Here is a 24,234-nt window from a genome sequence, read left to right on the forward strand (position 1 = left end):
TCTGGTTTGTTCTCAACTCTGCTACTAAATCCTTTTGGCTCAGAGATAATTTCATATTTACCTATTCTTATTTCATTATGGACTTTTTCTTCTTTAATACTTATCACAACTTACACATTAAGGAAAAAGCAGCTCTACTTGCTAAATAAGTCTCATGCATTAAACTGTGAAGAACTGATGGCTAGGAGCCAGGTTCCTGGTTATCTCCAGTTCTGACAGCCACTGAGGACATGCATGCAACAGCTATTATTCCTGCCCTCCTGGGACTCATTTTTTGGAACCTGGGAAACTGAATGTGATATGTGGTGGAGCAAAGTTGCAAAATCCCATGACTATTAACATATGAATGCTATAGGTGAGGAGGAAGTCTAGAGGGATTCATTTGAACTAGCATGGGTGACTGGGTGGATGGATTTACTATCAACTGAGGTACAACAGCCTGCAGAATAAAACAGTCTTGAATGCAGCACAAGTTCAAGGTCTGGCACCTAAAACATGATGCAAGACACAGAAATGGAAAAGCCTGGTAGACAGTGGACTAGAGAATTTGAAGTTTTGATGAGAGGTGTTAATTAGGAGTTCAAAAACTACCTTATATTCTTTAAATTAAAAAATGAATATTAATGGAATAATCCAATTACCCACACATGTTATTTATGTCTGAGCGCTTTGGTTTCTTTAATCCTCATACCCTCGGGCTGGAGCTGTGGTATAGTGGGTTCAGCTGCCGCTGGCATTGCCAGCTCCCATATGGGCAGCGGTTGGAGACCCGGCTGCTCCACTTCCAATCCAGCTCTCTGCTATGGCCTGGGAAAGCAGTAGAAGATGGTTCAAGTCCTTGGGCCCCTGCACCCACATGGGAGACCTGGAAGAAGCTCCTATCTCCTGGCTTCAGATCCGTGCAGTTCCAGCCATTACAGCCAGCTGGGGAGTGAACCAGTGGATGGAAGACCTCTCTCCTCCTCTCTCTGTGTAACTCTGACTTTCAAATAAAGAAATCTTTGAAAAATCCTCATACCCATTCTGTGGAGTATCTGTGAGAATTCTTATGATTCCCATTTCACAGGTGAGTACACTAAGGTACATAAAGTAGATCTTTACACAGGAATTAAATGGTGGATCCAACATTCCAGTCACGATAGCTTGGATCCTCTGCCCGTGCTTTTCTGCCTGTTATATCCTCATTGCCACAGTGGCAGATCAGACTATATTATATCTCCCATCACAATGTCTGTTCACTGTCTGCGTCATTCCAGAACTTGTGAATGCCCTGACCACAGATCTCACATTACTGGTCTTTTTCACCATTTTATTGGGAAAGACACTAGGGCACAGAATGGTAAAATAATTTTCATGGAGTGACTTAGTTTTTTGTGAATGTGCTGATATTTGAACTTGTCTTAGTCTATTTCCAAGATGCATAAATTTAATTATTATGTATAACAAATACACAAAACCAGTTTTGGACGCAACATTTTGATTGCCAGAGAGGTACAAGAAAGGGTAGGTATTGACCTGGGAGGTGAACAAACTGACTTCTGATCTAAGAATTATCATTACATTTGATGCCAGATAAATGCCTCTTGGGTTTTCTGATATTTAAGTAGAAACATTTAGATTAGATATGCCATCAAGCTCTAGAGATGTTGTGGTTTTTAAACAAATACTGTGGGGGGGAGGTCTAGACTGTTTTAAGGCATTAGCTTTCAAATATCAAATTATTATTGATAATTAGAGATTTTTAAAATATATCATCCCACTTGACTTTCCCCACAAGTTTATGAGATGGAACTCTAATTATCCACCCTGGCCTCCATCCTATTGTATAAAAGAGAACTTAACTTTCAGTAAATTAACTAATCAAAAACACATCTAACTAGCAAAGAACAGAGAAATTTCTAAACAAAGCTTGCCTGATGCCAGAGCTTCAACTCTCAAACACTCCATTATTCCCCTCTGATTTGTAGTACAATGGATTCTGTGGAAATTGAAGCTTGATCACAAGATGATTGGGACAAGAAAAATTTCCCCAGCAAATGGGGTAAGAGTGGTGAACGCAGACTCCTCTGGTTCAGTGAGGAGAACAGGGGCATTTGCTCCTCTTCACCTGCTCCCCGTCTTCCAGTTCGCTCCTGCTGCTGGTGAAAACACTACAGCAGGTTCCACTATGCTGATCATTTCTGCTTTCATTTGCACTCTGAGATGAAATGGGTGCTAGGGCACAAGTAATACTGCTATGGATGTACAAATCCAAATTTGACAAATTTGCATCTTAATGTGGATTCACAGTAATGTCTTCTCCCCACTCCTTTGCTAGATGTTTCAGATTCTTGTATCTTATTTATTTTTAACATGTTTATTTTTATCTATTTGAAAGCAGAGAGAATGAATCAGAATTTTCCATCTGCTGGATCATCCCCCAAATACCAGCACTACCCAGGGTTGGGCCACGCCAGACCTGGAGCCGGAAATTCTACCAGTTCTCCTAAGCGGGCGCCAGGGACTCAAGTACTCGAGTCACTGTCTGCTGCCTCCCGGGGTGCACACCAGCAGGAAATTGCTTTGGAAGAGGTGGTAGAACCCAAACTCAGGCACTCTGATGTGGAACGCGGGCATCCCATGGGGCGGTCTAACCTGCTGCAAGCACAACGCCCGCCCCTGGATTCTTAAATACTTCTATATATTCCTTATACATTCCTATAGATTTTGGCATGTTCACTAGAATCTTTAGTGGGACAAGTGAAGAAGGTTGGAAAAAAAGGGAAGCAAGCCTCTTTTTCATGGCACTACAGGTAAATTAAGTGATGGCAAAATTCCCAGTTGCCTGGAGTCTACTCTTCACTTGATTAGACATTTTTAATTGCCTCCATTAGTGAGTCATTGGCTTTTTGTTTCTTCTTCTTTGAAAATGCAAATAACCATGAAATGTAAGATATGGGCATTCAGGGCTCAGTATGAAATAGTTAGGCAGGGTGTCCCCTAATATTTTCACTATTTTTTCTGAAAAAAATCACCTGAACCACTCCTTCACCATTAAGTTAAATCACTGAGGGTTGGGAGAGGAGTAGTTTGTTCAGGAATCCACAGGTGGTTTTATAATCAGCTCTAGGAACCAAGGACAGTGAGTATCATGGTAGTGTTCTTTTCTTCAATACTGTGCTACCCCAGTTGTCAAAATACATGATGACTGTGTTGTGTTACAGAATGATGTTAAAGTGCAGCACTGTGTTCATTTAGGGGTCAGACGTGGAGACAGATATGCAGAGTTCTTCTATTCTATAATATTGCGAATGATCTTTACCTTCTCTACGTCTTTTTTTTTTTTTTGACAGGCAGAGTGGACAGTGAGAGAGAGAGAGACAGAGAGAAAGGTCTTCCTTTGCCGTTGGTTCACCCTCCAATGGCCACCGCGGCCAGCGTGCTGCGGCTAGCGCAGCGCTGATCCGAAGGCAGGAGCCAGGTGCTTCTCCTGGTCTCCCATGGGGTGCAGGGCCCAAGCACTTGGGCCATCCTCCACTGCACTTCCAGGCCACAGCAGAGAGCTGGCCTGGAAGAGGGGGAACCGCGACAGAATCCGGTGCCCCGACCGGGACTGGAACCCGGTGTGCCGGCACTGCAAGGCGGAGGATTAGCCTAGTGAGCCGCGGCGCCAGCCCTTCTCTACATCTTGATTTATTATTCTTCAGAGAAAAATGTTATATATCTTGCTCTGTTGTTATAAAAATTAGATTGTGCATATAATGACTGAGTACATTACCTAGTATCATTGAATTCTAACCCTTAAAAAAGTTATTACTTTAGAATGATTCAAATCTTAGGGATGCCTTAGTACACTACAGGTGAAATATGATACTAATTGGGCATGTTTTCTGTCAATATGATTTCTAACTTTCTGGGTCTTTAACAATCCTATGCTAGATGCGGTTGTCCTGTGCTGCTATTTGCCAAGGGACTAAACAATGAGCAATGCTTATCCTTGAAAATCTTCTTTCCCAGCACCTCCCTCAGTATCTTGAACAATCTGTAATTTCTTGGGAAAGATGACAGAGTTTATCATGGGAGGGCTGATCATTTTAACTAATCCCTGTGAATTTCCAGTTTACATGAAGCAGCTCTGGTATTACTAATTAGATCTCAGAATTGTCAGGTTTCTGAAGATCTTGAAGAAATGAGATCAGTGAGAATTTTTGAAATGAGACTTAAACTAGAATATCTTAAAACATTGCAAAGACATCATGATCAGAGAAAAGGAAAAACAGCAACTAAAATCATATTTTTCCCGGAGGCTTTAAACTGTTATTTGTCAAAATTCTGAACATTTTATTGAGTATTTTTAATAGAAAGATCAGTAAAAATGACTGAGATTAGCTGTGCTTTCCAATTACTCAATGATCAGAGTATGCATAAAAACAAAAACTAGACTCAGGTGCCAGATAGAAGGTTTATTAGATATAACTGGCTGTAAGATCATGTTTCCGAGTCAGTTGCTTACCTAAACTATCAACATGTATTTAAGACATTGAAGATGACTTCGGGCTTCCATTTACATGTCCAAACCTACAAACAGTGTTGGTTCCACTCTAACAATAAAAAATTCGATGAGGGGTCTCTAAAAAGTTCACAAAGATGTGCATTATGTGTATGGACATCAATGATTTTTTTTGCCCCCAAATTTAACTGTCATTTCCCTTTTCCCTGAAGTTTTTTGAAATCATCTTGTATAACTTATGAAAGGTTACGTTTCTGTGAACCCAGAAAAGATCTGAAGTCACAGAGCAGAGCGAGCCACAGGTCTGAAATCCCAGGACAGGCTGACTCTTCAAAGCAGACGTGGAGACACTGATTGTCCTGGGAAAGAGCAGAGGAAGGAGTCAGAGTGGGCAGTCAGATTTCAGCTACAATTTCTAGCAAATTGCTTAAGCTCAGCGCACTCTCATCAGTTTATAACTCCCTGGAATTACAAAACACAGGGGAAATTCGTACCTAATTACAGGCTTTTCTTTAGGGCTTTTCATAGGAAGCTTAGAGAAAGATTGAAGGTTAAGAAAGAGATGAAAGAAACCTTCCCACAGGTTGCAGCCCTTTAGGAGAAAAGTGGTCACCCTTTTGGACAAGCATGGAGCCTCAATAGATTTTTTTTTTGTCCTTTGTGGGAAAAAGTCTTAAAGCAACAGGGGAAGAACAGTAAAAGCTACTGCCACCAGGACACAAATGAGGACTTGTTGTGGCTGCAGGAGGAAATATTGTTAAAAAGAAAACAAACCCGAAAAACCTCTTCCCCTAGAATAAGGGAAGAAAAGTCATCTTGGGCCTAGGCTCACAGATTTTTCCTACTGCAGAGTGAGGGGTAGGTTCATGAAGAAAGACACACTGCTCACCCCCTACCTGGCTCACAACAACAGGAAACCCTCTCTCAACCCCAGCAGCAGGCCACGACACAGACAACTAGCAAGTTACAGCAGCGTACTTCTGGGAGTGGAGAAACTAACTAGAAAAAAACTCCCTCTCAAAGATAAATTCACAAGGAAAGCTTAAAGGTGAAGGCAGTATGTACAGGAATATTTAGAAAATGCTTGTGGCCACTTATTCCCTACCCTAAACACAACATAGAGTACAAACACAGGAGGAATTTGAATCAAGTGATGTACTGGGAATAATCATGGCAACAAAATCCAAACCCAGCTGACTTCTGACAAGAATTACATCTGAAAAGAGTCATCTGTACCCCCATGTTCACTGGAGCTCAATTCTCAAATGCTAAGATATGGAATCAACCCAGATGCCCATCAACTGTGGACTGGATAAAGAAATTATGATATATATATATATATATATATGCACTATGGAGTACTACTCAGATGTTTAAAAAAAAAAAAAAAAAACACACCAAAAATGAAATCCTTCCTTTGGCAAACAGATGGACACAACTGGAAACCATTATGGTTAGTGAAATAAGCCAGTCCCAAAAAGACAGATATCATGTATTTTCCCTGAGCTGAGGTAAGCAACGGAGTACTTGTTATGTAATGTATTGGAGTGAAATGGACACTGGAGATTCGATGATGGCTTATAGCCCTTGTCTCTCCGTTGAGAAAGTGTTTTTTTTTTTTTGTTTTCCTTTTTTTCTCTTCATACTATTTGTTGAACTCTTTTACTTACAGTAGGGTTGACCATACAATCATTAAGTACACTGAAAATAGATGTTTGTAAAAATAACGGTGGGAATGATAGTGGGAGGAGGAGGAATGTTTGGAGGATGGGCAGGAGGGAGGTTAGGGGAAAGTGTCTTATGTTCCTAAATCTGTATATATGAAATTTGTGAAATTTGTATAACAAATAAAGTAAAAAAGGCACAACCTAATTGATTAGAATGAAAAAAAAAAAAAAAAACCTGTTTCCTGGCCTAATTCCTATTTATTGAATTGCTTCTGCTCTACAAATCACACAAGAAAAAGCAAATAAACAGTGTCAAGAGACAAAATAATTCATAGAACCAGACTCAAATAAAAAGCAACTGTTGGAACTCTCATGGAATTTAAAATAATAAAGATTGATAAAGTTTCTCATGAGAATATTGGAAAAAAAGATATAAGTTGGATTTTAACAGAGAACCACATAATCATAAACCAGAAATGCTAGATAGTCAAGTATGATAACAGATGTGGAATACCTTCCTGATCATTAGATGAGTTTATATAGCCAAGGATAGAATAAGTGAACTTGAAGATAAGGTGATAAAATTACCCAAGCCAATACAAAGAGAATTAAGCCATGGGAAAAATGTATACTCTTCAGTAGCTATAGAACAATATAAAATTTTAAAACACATATATATATAGAATACCAGAAGGAGAAGGGGTTAAGAGCATGGTCAGACAACTATTTAAAGATAATGGCCCACAAATTTTCTTTTTTTTTTTTTTTTTTTTTTTTTTTTGACAGGCAGAGTGGACAGTGAGAGAGAGAGACAGAGAGAGAGAGAAAGGTCTTCCTTTGCCGTTGGTTCACCCTCCAATGGCCGCCGTGGTCGGCGCGCTGCGGCCGGCGCACCGCGCTGATCCGATGGCAGGAGCCAGGAGCCAGGTGCTTTTCCTGGTCTCCCATGGGGTGCAGGGCCCAAGCACCTGGGCCATCCTCCACTGCACTCCCTAGCCACAGCAGAGGGCTGGCCTGGAAGAGGGGCAACCAGGACAGAATCCGGTGCCCCGACCGGGACTAGAACCCGGTGTGCCGGCGCCGCTAGGCGGAGGATTAGCCTAGTGAGCCGCGGCGCCGGCCCACAAATTTTCAAACATAGTTAAAGCTATCAAATACTGATTAAAGTGCCCAGAAAACACCAAACAAAAGAAATATATAAAGAAGCCAAAAATCATGCAAACACATGATATTCCTATCAAATTGCTACAAATTAAAATTATAGGAAAACTCTTTAAGCAGATAGATAAAAAGGCATTCTATACAGAAAAACAATATGAAGAATTAGATTCTCATAAACTATTCAAGTCTTAAGACAGTGACATCTTTAAAGTGTGGAGATAATGCAAAGTGAAACAACACCATTTAGACTGGTAACAGTATTCATTCAACAAGGAATGCTATAGCATCCTTGGGAACTGAAGTGCTTGACAGTGCTAGCATCAGTTTTTTAAGGAAATGTGAGTAATATCTAGAATTAGGACAGCAATGGAAAGCTGTAATAATATCAATCATTTTCATTGCTGTTATTATGTATTAGGCATCGATTAATGTTTTTACATCTATTATATCATGATTAAATGTTACTGCAGTTCAACTGTTCAAATTTAGTGAAGCAGATATTCACCTGTGGATAGAGCTGTTTTGGGGGATTCTTCTCCAGGGACTAGAAAGCTGGTATGGGCCTAGGAAAGAAAAACCCTGGCTCTCTCCTAGCAATAACAGGGTTGTATGAAATTCAGCACAGGCAGGCTCCCCAAATTTGCATGGCTCCTAATTCTTGTAGCCTTTTCTATGTCCTAATCCTACCTAGATTATTAAAGATGATTACTTAATTGTTGTTCCTTCTGATTATGTATCCACACTTACTAGGTGAGACAGTCACTACTTCTTATGCTTTTCAAGCAATTTGTCTTAGTGCATGCATGAGTATGAGTATATGTTATTGTGTTCACCACTACCAACTCTAACTCTATTGCAGCCTCATGCATTTCTTAATCTAGAAAGAACATTGTGGCCGGTGCCGCAGCTCACTAGGCTAATCCTCCACCTAGCGGCGCCGGCACACCAGGTTCTAGTCCCGGTTGGGGCGCCGGATTCTGTCCCGGTTGCCCCTCTTCCAGGCCAGCTCTCTGCTGTGGCCAGGGAGTGCAGTGGAGGATGGCCCAGGTGCTTGGGCCCTGCACCCCATGGGAGACCAGGAAAAGCACCTGGCTCCTGGCTCCTGTCATCGGATCAGTGCAGTGCGCCGGCCGTAGCGCGCCGGCCGCGGTGGCCATTGGAGTGTGAACCAACGGCAAAGGAAGACCTTTCTCTCTCTCTCTCTCACTGTCCACTCTGCCTGTCAAAAAAAAAAAAAAAAAAAAAAAGAACATTGTGTTTACCAGGGTGTTGTGCATCCCCAAATTTTGTGTTTCTAATTTTCAACTTTACCTTGCTGTACTTTCTCAAGATTGCCAATTCTCCAGGGTATCATTGCCTTATTCTTGACAGTAAAAATAATCTATTAGGAAAATGAAAAACTTAAGCTTCATTTGTTTGATTATTCATCCACAGGCTTCCATTATCTCAAGAACTGCACCAGCCACTTCATGATCTTGTTTTCATTCAAGCATCAGGCTGTCCTACGCAGGTAGGCATGGATGTTGGTACTCAGAGTTTGAGAATGAGGAAGCTGATGCTCAAGTAAGGAATTTCCCGAAGGTGTGTGGGTAACCGATAGCATTAAAATAGGGAGTGTGGGAAAGCTGAGTCTGAAGCCCAGGCTGGGATGTTACATTGCTGTACGCCACGTCAACCAGCCTAATGCTGCACCCTACAGCAGTGTGTAGGACACCAACCCTCACCTTGTCTACCAGAGATACTGGGCTGCTACTAGAGGCTGAGGGTGCTCCCAGGGCTGCAGTGTGAGAATAACATCAGTGGGTAGAGCATTAAAACCGGCTTTGAGAGCTATTAATCACCAATAAAGCTATTGACTACTAAATTTGTACCTGACATCCGGTTTTACTGTTACATTAATTTTATTACTAATGCAGCCCAAGAGTTTCCAGCTGTGTATCTTTGCAGGCTTTATTCCAACTCTGTTTTTCAAATTGTAGTGCACGGAACCTGTATGTCAGAACGCCCAGGGTGCTCAACACAACTGCAGATTCTCAAACCCCTCCCTTACCTCCTAGACAAGATTTATTAAGAAGCTTTCTGGGTAAATTTTCTCTATACTGAAGTTTAAGAGGCAGTGTAACAGAATAGTCATTCGAAGAGAAGCCATTTCTGTAAACATGTGGCATTGGTTAAAAAAATAAAGAGGCCGGCACCACGGCTCACTAGGCTAATCCTCCGCCTTGCGGCGCTGGCACACCGGGTTCTAGTCCAGGTCGGGGCGCCAGATTCTGTCCCGGTTGCCCCTCTTCCAGGCCACCTCTCTGCTGTGGCCAGGGAGTGCAGTGGAGGATGGCCCAACTCCTTGGGCCCTGCACCCCATGGGAGAGCAGGAGAAGCACCTGGCTCCATCGGATCAGTGCAGTGCGCCGGCTGCAGCGCGCCAGCCACGGCGGCCATTGGAGGGTGAACCAACAGCAAAAGGAAGACCTTTCTCTCTCTCTCTCTCTCACTGTCCACTCTGCCTGTCAATATATATATATATATATATATATATATATATATATATATAGACAGACTGGTTTTTGATGCAGGATTTAGGTGATGCTTGCTATGCCAATATCCCACAGCAGAGTACTCAGGTTTGAGCCCTCAGATCCACTCCTGATTCCAGGTTCCATCTAATGCATTCCCTGGGAGGTGATGGCTCAAGTACTTGGATCTGTGTTACCTCTGCTGGAGATCCAGGCTGAGCTCCCATCTCCCAGCTTCAGCCTGCTCCAAGTCTAGCTGTTGTAGGCATCTGCTGAGAGAACCAGTGGATAAAATCAACCTTTTCTCTCTCCCATTGTCTTTCTCTCTTGAATAATTAAAACAGGTATTGTAATTAAGAAAAAGTGAAATGATCTAGCAGAGTGGCATCCAATATTAGTAGTAGCTTTTTCACACACAAATGCTTTCTCAGATTTCTTTCTTGGTATAATTAAGTTAAGGCTTTGTTTTTGTTATTGTTTTTGGAATGAATGATATGAATTCTATGACTTGCCTGTGGTAGAATTCCTATCTGAGTGACCTGTTTTGAAATAAGTCAGAATTGCCTGTATGATTCTTGAAGAATTTCCATCATTCCACAGTGCAGTTAATACCCTCAGTCCACATTAAATCAAAAGAATAAAAATACCTGCCCCCATTCCAAACACATATGCCTCAATTTTTATGCCATCATTCCTCTCCAGGTATTAACCTGAGAAAATTTACTGATTCCACTCGCTGTAGTGACAATTCGGTTTCCTCTGTGAATGAGGAATTGCATCTCAGCAGGTAACTGCATTATGTTTTGCAAAGGAAGAAAACATAAAATAATTAAGAAAGGAAGCTTCATGTATCCATTATTTCTGTAATAAGCAATGTTCTGTGCTCTGAATTCTGATGTTTGCAGAAGGCCACATCACTGATGCTCCAATAAAGGGAAATTACAGAGTCTTCCAGCAAAGAAATGAGAAAGAACCACTGGGATCCAGAGGTCAGAACTCCCTGAACTATCTGCTCCGTTCACTGTCAGAAATGTGAAACACTTTACAATGAAACCAGCACTTTCAATATAAAGGACGCTTAATCCTTTAAGTAATGTTAGTAATCTCTGGAATTTCTTAATATCCCAGTAAAATGTTCTCTGCTTTCAAAACGTAAAGCAGAGGCTGACCTAGGACTGTGTCGCACTTTCTCTTCTCTGCTTAAAATCACATCTTTCCTAAAGACTGCAGAAGACATCTACTAACAGCAGGACACTTTTTATTGATTTTTCATTTTTATATCATAAAGCACAAAATCAGAGAAAGTTGCTCCAACCTTTTATAGAGAAAAGTCACCTTTTCTCTTTTGCACTTATTGAAATTTGAGCTCTTGGTATCTCCAATGTGCATACATCTTGCTTCTTATTGCCCAATTTTTTTTCCCACAGACTAGTTAAAGCACTCTGCAAATATGTATAGAGTATTGTATACTCACGTAGGTACTAACATAATGTGTTAAATAAAACAGACATGGATTAGCCCTGTAGGCATCATAGGGTCTCTTGGGACTTACAGAAAACAAATTATCACCGAGGTTTTCATGAAGTCAGCAGTGTGCTAAGTGGTAAAAAGCAGAGGTAGATGGTCTCTTGGGAGCCTACAGTGGGAGGATCTGATGAAATCATTTAAGTAACAGGCATCCTCGAGGAAGTGAAAAAGAAACTGAAGACTGAGGGATGCAATAGGAGTCAGGAAAGCGTGAAGGTGTGAGGAGGAGAGGTCCAAATATGGGGGAACTCCTCAGGTGAGCCTAGGGGACTCGGGATGCATGGGTACAGAGGGGTAGGACACCTTGTGCACAAAATGCCAGTGAATAGTATGATGTGAAGTACTAAGACCAATCCATTCAGTGGCCATTTTTCCGAAGAAAACATAAAAAGTAGAGAAAATGTTACAATGTACTTTCATGTATCCATCACCCAGCTTAAACAGCAACCTAAGCCTGACCTTATTTTACCTATATTCTCACATATATCTGCCTCCTCCATGACTTATTTTTTTTACAGGCAGAGTTAGACAGTGAGAGAGAGAGAGAGAGAAAGGTCTTCCTTTTTCCGTTGGTTCACCCCCCCAAGTGGCCACCACTGCTGGCACGTTATGGCCAGCGTGCTGTGCTGATCCTAAGCCAGGAGCTAGGTGCTTCCTCCTGGTCTCCCATGCGGGTGCAGGGCCCAAGCACCTGGGCCATCCTCCACTGCACTCCTGGGCCACAGCAGAAAGTTGGACTGGAAGACGAGCAACCGGGACAGAATCCAGTGCCCCAACTGGGACTAGAACCCCGGGTGCCGGTGCCGCAGGCAGAGGATTAGCCTAGTTAGCCGCAACACCGGCCTTCTCCATGACTTATTACAAAATAGTTGAATATACTCTATTCATTGTTTTGTGAATATTTTAGTTTTTATTTCTCAGATATAAAATCTCATAAAAACATTTTAATACCTTATAAAACCCAATATTTTGGGGCTGGCGCTGTGGCACACTAGGTTAATCCTTCACCTGTGGTGTCGGCATCCCATATGGGCACCGGGTTCTAGTCCCAGTTGCTCCTCTTGCACTCCAGCTCTCTGCTGTGGCCCAGGAAGGCAGTGGAGGATGGCCCAAGTGCTTGAGCTCCTGGACCCACATGGGAGGCCAGGAGGAGACACCTGGCTCCTGGCTTCAGATCAGCATAGCTCTGGCTCCTGGCTTCAGATCAGCATAGCTCCGGCCATTGTGGCCATTTTGGGAGTGAACCAATGGAAGGAAGACCTTTTTGTTTCTCTTTCTCACTGCCTATAACTATACCTGTCAAATAAATAAATAAAAATCTTTAAAAAAAATATTTTAAAACTTTATAACACAATATTATCAAATCTAGTTGGTATTAAGATATTCTCAAGTTATATATAAAATACGTATAAAAGACGTGTGTATATGTGTGTATTTATATAGTTAAATATTTTCTATGTATTATAAATCAAACAAGGCTTATGAACTGGAATTATTTGATATGTATCCTAAGTCTCTTTATGTCCACAGACTCCCCCAACCTCCTTTTTATTCTCTGAAATAGTTGGAGAACATGGACATTATGTCACACACAATTGCTCATGGCCTGAATTACTGAGTGACTACCTTGGGTGCTGTTTAATATGTTCCTTTATCCCTTCTATTTCCTGTAAATTAGTAGAGCTAGGAGAGGCAGATCAGATTGTGGACTGATACTCTGGCAAGAAAACTCATAGTGGTACCTTAACGCGGGCATTCTGTCTCCCCTTCAGTGTTGTTAGTGGTCATCAGTGACTATGGCCTAGAGTAAGTGTTCCCTTAGGAGACAAAATGTGACCAAGGTCAGTAATTCTGCATTCTTTTATCAAAGACTTTCACAAAGACAATTTTTCCACTATTTACTCACTGGTCCCTGAGGTAGAGTTTGCAAACTAGAAGAAGCACTGATGGTTGATCGTCTCCTTTAAAATTACTAGTTGCTAGGGTGAGCCTTTGGTCTATCAGTTAAGCCTCCATTTGGGACACCCTTATCCCATACTGCAGTACCTGGTTCGAGTCTCCTTTGTACTTGCAACTCCAACTTCGTGCTAGTGATCACCTGGGAGTCAGCAGGTTTATAGTTTAAGCAGGTGAGTCCTTGTCACCCACACAGGAGACCTAGTCTAGGTTCCCAGCTCTTGGCTTTTTGGGGTATTTGGGTAATGAGCTAAGAGATGAAAGCTCTCCTTGTCTCTCTGCTTCTCAAAATAAAACTTAAAAACAAATTACAAGTTGTCAAAATGATAAATAAGGGCTTTAAAATATCATTAGGAACTCATAGATTTAAACGTGTTTTTGTTACAACCCACTGCAATTAACGATCAATACTAATTTTTATCCACCTTTAGGCAATAGGAGACTCTTCAATAGTGAGCTATGATTATTTATTTATTTTCAGGTATGATGAAAGATTTCCAGTTCTAACATACATTTGCTGGGCCAGGTATAGAGTTGGTCATTTCTCTTAGAAGCCTAGGATTTTTTGGGCAAGTAATAGTTGGAGATTACAATACAGGAAATGATTGTCTTGGTGGGCCATTGTTTTGGGGATGTTTCATGTACATAATATATAAATATATTTGAATATATTATAAATATATAAATTTAAAAATAAATATATATATTTAAGTATATAATACAAGTGCATTTGGCTTTCATGCTTTCAGTTCAAATTTAGATTCTCAGCAATTTTTAGTGTTTCAATTTTCAACTATATTTTCTTTCTCCCACTATGAGAATCCTGGTTTTCATAGTACCAACATAATTTTTCTTTATTTTATGATACCTAACACACTCAAAACAGAACTACCAATGTGGCCATCAAATATGGCATCCCTTTAGCCTATCTTAAGTCTTGTTGCAACTCATTTTGTTCCTACTTCACTAGGAAAATATGTTCATATCACTGTTTAGAGATCACTTAGTTAACACCATTTGTTAGCCCTCCAATTGGAAACACAAATTCACTACTTTTATCTTGCTTTGAATTTATATCACTTTATCATTTTTCTTCACCTTTTATGAATTATAATGTAACTACATGTATCTAAAGTCAAATATATAAGCCAACTATACCCTATCTTATCTTTTCACCTGTAGTTAATAATTTTTACTTTCTGATGAATTTATGGTTTGCATATAGTATGAGTATCTCCCAAAGGCCAACTTTGGGGGGTGGTTCTTGTTCCCCTAAGTCTTTTGTTAATGGATTAAGGGTACAGACTTGACCTATGGCATCTAGGAGGTGGGTCTAGGGGGAGGACCGTAGGTTAGTGGAGTGTTCCCTCTTAAGAGGGTAGACCATAAGAGCAGAGCTGGGCGTAACTGCTTCCTCTGCCTCCTGACCCGATGTGAGCCTCTCTCTCTGTACTCTTTCTACCATCCACTGACCTCCTAAGACACCAGACAAATAGGGCCATCTGAACTTGCACTGTGAGTCTCCAAAACTGTGCAGGAAAATAAGCTTTTTTCCTAGTAGCTTCTGCCTTGTAATTTGGTTTAAGTAATGGAAACCTGACACACATAATTATTTTTTTTAAAAAAAGCAAATATCTATTTATGTTTCCCCCTTCCTTTGGATAAATGGGTGACACAGTTTTTGCCATTTGTCCGTTATACCTAATGTATCCTAGATATCATACTATTATAGTTTACAGAGAATATATCTCATTCTCTCTTATTGTATTTCCAAAGGCATTCAACCAGTTCTCTGTTGATAGATATAAACATGGTTTCCAGTCTTATACTTTGTAGTGTGGTACAAGTATATTTTTGTTTTCCTTGGAATAATTTTAAGAGCGATTCATGCAGGGAGATTTCTGTGTAAAAGTGCACATAAGTAAGAAATTTTCATAGGTATTGCCAACGTGTCCTCTATTGGGTTTGTTATAGTCTGCATTCCCAGTAATACATGAGAATGATTTTTTTTTTTCCCACACAGCTGTACAAAGAGTGCTGTCAAACTTTTGGAACTCTGCCAACCTGAAAGCTAAGTAAAGATAGTCCGCATCATGGCCTGCAATGCCAGCATCTCATATGAGCTTCAGAGTGAGACCCAGCCACTTGTTTCCCATCTACCTCTCTGCTTGTGAGCCTGAGATGGCAGTGGAGGATGACTGAAGTACCTGGGCCCCTGCACCACATGGGAGACTGGGCCCCAGCTGTTGCACTCATTTGGAAGCATTTGGAAGATTCTCTCTCTCCCTCTCCCTCTTCCCCTTTTACCTTCTCTCCTTCTCTCCCTCTTACCCTCTCCCTCTCTCCTCTCCCTCTACCTCTTCCTCTCTCTTTCCACCCTGCCTTTCAAATATATAAATATTTTAAAAAACATGTCAGAAATATATAGCACACATCGATAATTATGTATGATTTGACTTCAGAACAGAGTCAATATCCAAATATATAAAGAATTCATAGAACTTAATTGCAAAAATGAAAATAATCTCATTTCAAATTGAACTAAGGTACGTGTCACCTTGACTGCAACATGGGATGCCCGGACAGGCTATTAGAGATTTCTGGGTGTGACTGTGAGGATGTCTCTCAAAGAGTTTAGCATTTGAACTATTAGGCTGAATAAAGATGCACAATAACCAATATGCATGTCATTTTCCAATCTGTTGAAAAAGCGCTAAATGAAGGACAAATTCTCCATTTCTTTTTAAGGGACATCTATCTTACCCTGCCCTTGGACTTCAGAGCTCTTAACTCTTGGATCTTTCGACTCCAGGATTTATACTCCTGGCTCCCATGGCCCTCAAGCCTTCCATCTTCTACTGGAAATTACATCACAGGAAACATGATGGGAAAAAATGGCTCTGAATAACATTTTAGTTTCATTCCTTAGCAGGAGTTTTAATTTATATAACTGAGTCAACTTTTATAAACTCAAGTTTCTTCCTTTGCTAATTAAGGATTTGTGTCACAAGGAGTTCCTTTGAGATTTTTATAGAGATAAAATATTTAAAACACTTAGTGCTCCACCTGACAGCAGACACTGTATAAATAATTCATTTAAAATTATTATTGGAGTTAAAACTAAAATAATTAAATTCGCTATGTTTTATATATTGTAAAATAATTTCAATGGCAATAGACATCTGGTAATTAGATTCATTTCAATAAGAGTATATATGAAATTAAAAATTTAGATATAATAAAAAAGACACAGTTCAAAGGATAGCAACCAACTGGGAAAAACTGTTTGCAGCATATCTAATAAATTAGGGATATGTATTTAGAACACATCAGTAAGCCCCATAATCCAAAAACCTAAGAAGGAAAACTTAGGCAAAGCCTGGAAAAAAAAACCAATTAGAAAATATACATTAAATATCCCTCTGTATCATTGGAAAATAAAGAAATATAGCTGCATTAAACATTTCACCCAACAATGAACAAAAATTAAATACTCAGTAAGTATCATTTATGATAGCCAATGACCGTGTAAATTATTGTGCCTTTGAAGAACTACAATATTAAACATAAAATTTTTACTTTAAAATTTTTGTGCAGCATACATTTCATTATGCCTAGCAATTTAAAGATTGTGTAAGTATCCACATTAGAAAAGCATTTAGGATACCTAAAAATGGAAAGATGACACTTATATAAAACCTGAGTTTTTTATCGACCTGAGTTTAGGCAGATAAAGATAATTATTTCATTTTACTTAGCACACCAACATTGAAAACACTGGTATTTGTAATGTATATTCATTTTCTTCAAAGGGCAAAGAGGCATATTATAGTAGGGTGATGTATTAAAAAATAAAAGGAATGTGGAATGAGAGATGGCTGACTTGATACACTAAAATTTGCCAAAAATGAAGAGAAGGGCTAAGGTGATCAGCAGCTTGTGGTTTTAGCTTTTAATGATGTCCTGATGATGTTGTTTTTGGTCTTGGTATAAGATTTCTATTTTTCAAATTTCTTTCAACCTATGCTTCTGCAATATCTCCTGCTGACTGTTAAGTTGTATCTGTTACAACATTTTTATGAAGTTTTTCTTATGATATGAAAAAAATTGAGAGTTTTCTCAATCTGCCATTCTTGCTATAAATCACACTATATGTACCATTTGATGAATGAGCATTGTGACAAAATTGTCCAATTATATGCAATCCAATGAAGTTTCACAAGTTATTACAATGGCATATTTTGTGTGTGTGTGTGTGTGTGTGGAAAAGATCAAACATTTACCAAAGAAGGTAGAGCAGAATATGTATCACAGTTTCCATCATCCAGCTTTAACAGGTATTAACTCACAACTAGTTTTGCTTGATCTGTTCCACAGTAATCATGCCAAGGTTATTTCAAAAGTTTTCAGAATAGGTAATTTCACATAGAAATCTTTAAGAATACATTTAGAAAAAGATGAAATTCTATTTTTGTTATTCTTTAATAGAAAACATTTATTTAACAAATGTAAATTTCAAAAGTACAACTTTTGCTTTATAGTGGCTTTTCCCCCCATAACCACCCTCCCACCTGCAAACCATACCATCTCCTATTCCTTCTCCCATCCATTCTTCATTAAGATTCATTTTTAATTATATTTATATACAGAAGATCAATTCTATACTAAGTAAAAATTACAACAGTTTGCACCCACACAGAAACACAAAGTATAAAGTAATGTTTGAAGATTAGTTTTACTGTTAATTCTCATAGTACAACACATTAAGCACAGAGATCCTACATGAGGAGCAAGTGCACAGTGACTCCTGTTGTTGATTTAACAATTGCCACTCTTATTTATGGCGTCAGTAATCACCCGAAGCTCTTGTTGTGAGCTGCCAAGGCTATGGAAGCCTCTTGAGTTCACAAACTCCAATCTTATTTAGATAATGTCATAGACAAAGTGGAAGTTCTCTCCTCCCTTCAGAGAAAGGCACCTCCTTCTTTGATGGCCCATTCTTTCCGCTGGGATCTCACTCACAGAGATCTTTCATTTAGGTCATTTTTTTTTTTTTTTTTTTTTTTTGCCATAGTGTCTTGGCTTTCCATGCCTGAGCTACTCTCAAGACTTTATAGCTGGATCCGAATGCCTTAAGGGCCGATTCTGAGGCCAGAGTGCTATTTAGGGCATTTGTCATTCTGTGAGTCTGCTGTGTATCCCACTTCCCACATTGGATCATTCTCTCCTTTTTAATTCTATCAATTATTATTAACAGACAATGGTCTTATTTATGTGATCCCTTTGACACTGAATCCTATCTTTATGATGAGTTATGAAATTAAACTGATAACTTTGTTTTTTTTTAAAGGATTCATTTTATTTATTTGAAAGAGTTACAGAGAGAGGTACAGACAGAGAGAGAGGTCTTCCATCCTCTGGTTCACTCCCCAGATGACCGCAACGGCCGGAGCTGTGCGGATCTGAAGCCAGGAGCTTCTTTCAGGTCTCCCACATGGCTGCAGGGGTCCAAGTACCTGAGCCATCTTCTACTGCTATCCCAGGCCATTGCAGAGAGCTGGATCAGAAGAGGAACAGCCGGGACTAGAACCGGCACCCATATGGGATGCTGGTACTTCGGGCCAGGGCTTTAATCCACTGTGCCACAGCGCCAGCCCCAAATCGATCACTTTAAGTAGTAAGATGGCATTGGTACCTTCCAACTTAATGGGATTTGGAGTATCTTTTTTTAAGATTTATTTTTTATTTGAAAGGCAGAGATACAGAGAGAAGTAGGTGGAGAGGGGAGAGAGAGAGAGAATCTTCCATCCTTTAGTTCACTTCCGGAAGGGACACAACAGCAGCCAGGACTGGGCCAGGCCAAAGCCAGGAGACAGGAGCTTCTTCCCGGTCTCCCACATGGGTGGCAAGGGCCCAAGGATTTGGGCCATCTTCTGCTGCTTTTTCAGGTGCATTAGTAGCAGACAGCTGGATTGGAAAATTGAGTGGCTATGACTTGAACCAGCACCCATATGGGATGCCAGAACTACAGACAGTTAAAACTAAATAATTTTTGAGTTAAAAGTAAAATAATTAAATTTGCTATATGTTATATATTGCAAAATAATTTCAATGGCAACAGGCATCTGGTAATTGGATTCCCTTCAATAGATGATATATAAAATTTAAAATTTGGATACAATAAAAAAGATACAGTTCAAAGGGTAGCAATCAACTGGGAGAAACTGTTTGCAACATAGCTAATAAATTAGGAATAGGTAATTATAACATATCAGTAAGCTACATAATCCAGGAGAAAAAAATTAGGTAAGGTAAAGTCTGGCTTAACCTTTCATACCACAGTGCCAGCTCCAGAATTCTATTTGTTATGATCATAATGAAACTTGATTACTAAAAATAATATAAAGTTCTAAAGAATTGTGTAAGCTAATCCATTGCTATATTTCTTTTTATTCTATGGGAATATGCTTAACCCCTTTATCTTTATATTGATTTATTTAGGTAAATTTTGTTTCCTAGGAAATTATAGATTCTATGTATGCTTTCAAATATGTTTAAAACACATTATGATAATACTGTTCATTTTATGAATATGACAAGTAAAAGTTTGTTATTTTAAAAAACTGGATCTATCAAAGAAAGGAGACTATCATCTATCTTGCCTTTCGTGTTTGGATTCTGTCATTAGGAACTGAATGGCAGATGAGAGCAAATATCTCAAAAATTTATTCTCAAAAGTAGATCAAAAACATAATTAATAATAAAACATTTTGTAATCCCTGATGAATGACTATATCCAGATACTAGGGAGCAAAGTTTAATTTTTGAATGGATCAAAGTGTTAAAAAGTAGACATTATATACCTCTTGATGAAAGAATACAATGCCACAAATAATCATTCTCAAAGGGTCAAACTGAACTCTCATCAAGCCTCTGAATCCAACACCCAATTAGCTGGGAATTCAAAGGCAGTGGGACATGGTGAGCACTCCGGAAGTGTACAATCAGTAACACCCAGATGGAGGGAAACTACAGATCAAATGTCGTCAGTCCTTCGAGAGGTAAATAGTATGAAAAGAGAAATAAAAAGGAGAGGAACACTGCCGACTAAAAACAAATTGAATACATCAGTTTTAAATGGGCACAGCTACATGAAAGTGTTTGGAGAAGCATACTGAAGTGATGAAAATATCAAGAAAAATAGTGGTTGCCATAAATCAGGAGAGTAAATATAACTAGAAGATAAAATATAGGAACACAGTTTCTGCGACTGGTAGAAATGTCTGTTGTAACCACCGCGCAGGTTGTGAAAAATCACTAAGTCATATATTTGGTTTTTGGTGTTTTTACGTTTTCTTTATACTAAAAATATCACAAAACGTAAAGTATGCAGGGCAATCATAGGAAAAATTATAATTCATTCTTAGGCTAGTGACCCATCTTTATGTTACATAAAAAGGCCTTTTAAGTTGAGAATTATATGCTCACTGGAGGCTTGGACTGGGCTTTCCGTGCCCTGCACAGAAGATATGGACACAGGAAGTTCATTGAACCCCAAATGGACATGATCAGTAAAGAAATTTATACTACACATTGTAGGCAAATGGTCAAAAGCACAACACATAAGACTTCCAAAATTTATAAGTGAAAGGCAATAGGCCACTTTTAAAGGACTGCCACAAGCTTAAAAGCACATTTATCAACAACAACAACAAAAAAAAACAGTTAGAATGAGAATGATGAGAGTTAGCCCATGTTCTAAGAGAAAGAACTGTTAACCCAGAATACTTTGCCCAGCAAATTTTAATTTCATAAGTGAAGCTGAACACTTTCCAAGACAAAGAATTCGTCATCACCTCAAAAGTCTTACAAAGGATAGTTACAACTATGCTACATGCAGAAACAGAGAAAGTTAATCCTCACAAAGAATGTGAAAATAGGAAACTGACTAGAAAATCAATAGGGACATTCAAAAATAAACAAAAAGAACTTTAAAGGAAAGATGGCAGCATCAATTCATTGCTTATCAATACTAAAGATGTAAATGGACTAAATACCCCAATTGAAAGGTAACAGATGGGTTGAAAGGATGCAACCTTTAGCTCCTTTAAAGAGACTTCAAGAGAAAAAGTTGTAAAAGAGAGGCAAAGAATGCTACTATGTTATTTTTAATGGATCAGTTCAGCAAGCAGATGTGACTACTGTCAATGTGTATGCACCTAGTGTCAGAGCACCTAGTTTATAAAACAAATGTTAATAGATCTAAAGGAATATGTAAGTTCCTATATGATAATTCTGATAATACTGAGGGATCTCAGCATCCCATTTTCATCAACAGACAGGTCAACTAGACAAAAAATTAATTTAAAAAACTAGTTAACTTACACAATAGACCAAATGGACCTATAGACATTTACAGAACATCTATAGAATACACATTGTTTTCATCAGTATATGGAAGATTCTCTAGGGCAGAACATATACTAGGCCATAAAACAGGTCCTAAAAACTTTCAAAAAATGACATTGTATCAAGTATATTTTCTGACCACAATAGAATAAAGACGGGAATTAGCTGAAAAAGAAACCCTAGAAATTATACGAATGCATACAGATTAAACAAAATGATCCTGAATCATTAGAGAAATTTAAAAATTCCTTGCATTTAATGAAAATGGAAATACAACATATAAAACATACAGGATATAGCAAAAGCAATGTTAAGATGAAAGTTTATAGTATTAAGTGCCTAAATCAGAAAATGGAAAAGTGTGAAATAAGTAAGCTAAAAATGTTTCTCAAGGACCTAGAAAACAGGAACAAACTAAACCCAAAATAATCTAAGTTGAAGAAACAAGATAGAAATTAAAAGCAACAATGTGAATGATTAATGAAATGAAGAGCTGGTTTTCTAAAAAGAAAGCTGATAAACCATTATATAGACTAACCAGGAAGATAAGAGAGATTAAAATCAGTAATTCTAGAGAAGAAAAAGGAAATGTTACAATGCATACTGCAGAAGAACAAAGAACCATTAGGAACTATTACACACGACTGTATACAACAAACTGGAAAGCCTAGAAGAAATGGATAGATTTCTGCAAACACACAACATATCAAAATTGAATCACAAAGACAGAGAAAACCTTAGCAGACCAATAACCCAGGCTAAGATTCAAACACCAATAAAAAGCCTGCCACCAAAGAAAAGTACAGGAATACAGGGCTTCACCGAATTCTCTTAAACTTTAGAGGAACAACTAACACCAATTCATCTCAAACTATTCCAAGCAACTGAAAGTGAGGAATGACTTTCAGCCTCATTCGGTAAGGTCAGAACGACCTCAATTCAAACCCAGACAAGGACACAACAATAAAAGAAAACTAGTGACTAATATCAATGAAGAACATAGAAGGAAAAATCTTCGACAAAATCCAAGTAAATTCAATCTAACAACACATTGAAAAAACCATCAGGGTACATCAGGACCCCTTGACAAAGGGAGAATCATCCCGGACGTGTACAGGTAGCTCAACAAAGGCAAACCCATACAGGTGATAACATCACCTCAAGAGAATAAAAGACAGAATAATCATAAAATCATCTCAAAAGATGCGGAGAAAACATTTGATAAAATATAATACCCTCTTATGATAAAAACCTTAAGCAAAAGGTGTAGAAGGAACATATCTAAACAGAATAAAGGTTATACATGACAAGTCCACAGCCAACATTGGCTTAACTTGGGAAAATGGAAACATTTCCACTAAATTATGTAGCCAGATAAGGACATCCACTCTCACCACTCGTTTTCAATCTAGTTCTGGAATATTTACCTAGAGCCATTAGGCATGAGAGAGAAATAAAAGCTATAAAAATAGTAAAGGAAGAAATTAATTTATCCTTGTTTGCAGATGACATGATTGTATATAGGCAAATCAAAAGACTTGGTACCAAGAGACTGTTAGAACTGCTAAGAGTTCAGCAACTTCACAGGATACAAAATCAACACAAAAATCAGTAGCATTTTTAAATGCCAACACTGATCTTGCTGAGAACTTATTTAAAAAGTTCAATTCACAATAATCACTAAATGATAAATATGTTTTAACAGTTAACTAAAGAAACGAAAGACCTCTACAATGAAAATTTCAAAACGCTAATGAAAGACATAGAACATACCTGAAATAAATGGAAAGGATCTAAATGTAAGACCTAATACTATGAAATGAACAAAGGAACACGGGAGGAACACTCCGAAACATTGACAGCAACGATGACTTTATCAATAATGTCTCCAGAGCACAGGCAATAAAAGTAAAAACAGACAAAAGTGATTCTATCAAAGTAAGACACTTTTGTACAGCAAAGAAGCAATCAACAGAGTAAAGAGACAACAAACAGATTGAGAGAAAACATTTGCAAATGTGCATATGATAAAGGATTAATACCAAGAATAGACTAGAGATTGAAGAAATTCAACATTACACAAAAACAACATAGTTATGAAATCGGCAAATTACTTGAATAGACATTTTTCCAAAGAAGAAATGCAAACAGCCAACAAATACATTTAAAAACGTTCAGCATCATTAGCCATCAGGGAAATGCAAATGAAAATTACAATGAGAAATCATCTCTACTTAGAATTACTATTATACAAAAGTAAAAAAAAAATAACAAATACAGGTGAGGATGTGGAGAAAAGGGGAACTTAATACACGTTGATATAATGGAAATCAGTAAGCCATTATAGAAGCCAGTATGGACATTCTGCAAAAAACAAACCACAAATCTTGGCACAGGCATTGTGGCACAGAGAGTTAACCATGGCATAGGATGACCACATTGTATAATTGAGTGCCTGGTTTGTGTACCAGCTATTCCATGCTTTCTGCTAATGTGCATGGTAGGCAGGGAT

At 38.7% G+C, this 24,234-nt stretch overlaps 1 long non-coding RNA gene across 4 annotated transcripts in view; it reads right to left on the reverse strand.

Moving 5' to 3' along the window:
* Positions 1-3,797: 3,797 nt before the first annotated feature.
* Positions 3,798-24,234, reverse strand: part of LOC127490701 (uncharacterized) — a 405,434-nt gene continuing 384,997 nt past the window's right edge. For all 4 annotated transcript variants that reach the window (XR_016235409.1, XR_016235404.1, XR_016235408.1 and 1 more), the window contains one exon: positions 3,798-4,848. This is a non-coding gene — a long non-coding RNA (uncharacterized LOC127490701). The remainder of the gene's footprint in view (positions 4,849-24,234) is intronic.

This window comes from Oryctolagus cuniculus, chromosome 6 (genome assembly GCF_051225735.1).
Source record: "Oryctolagus cuniculus isolate XC-2025 breed Fujian yellow rabbit chromosome 6, ASM5122573v1, whole genome shotgun sequence".
NCBI classification, from domain to species: Eukaryota; Metazoa; Chordata; class Mammalia; order Lagomorpha; family Leporidae; genus Oryctolagus; species Oryctolagus cuniculus.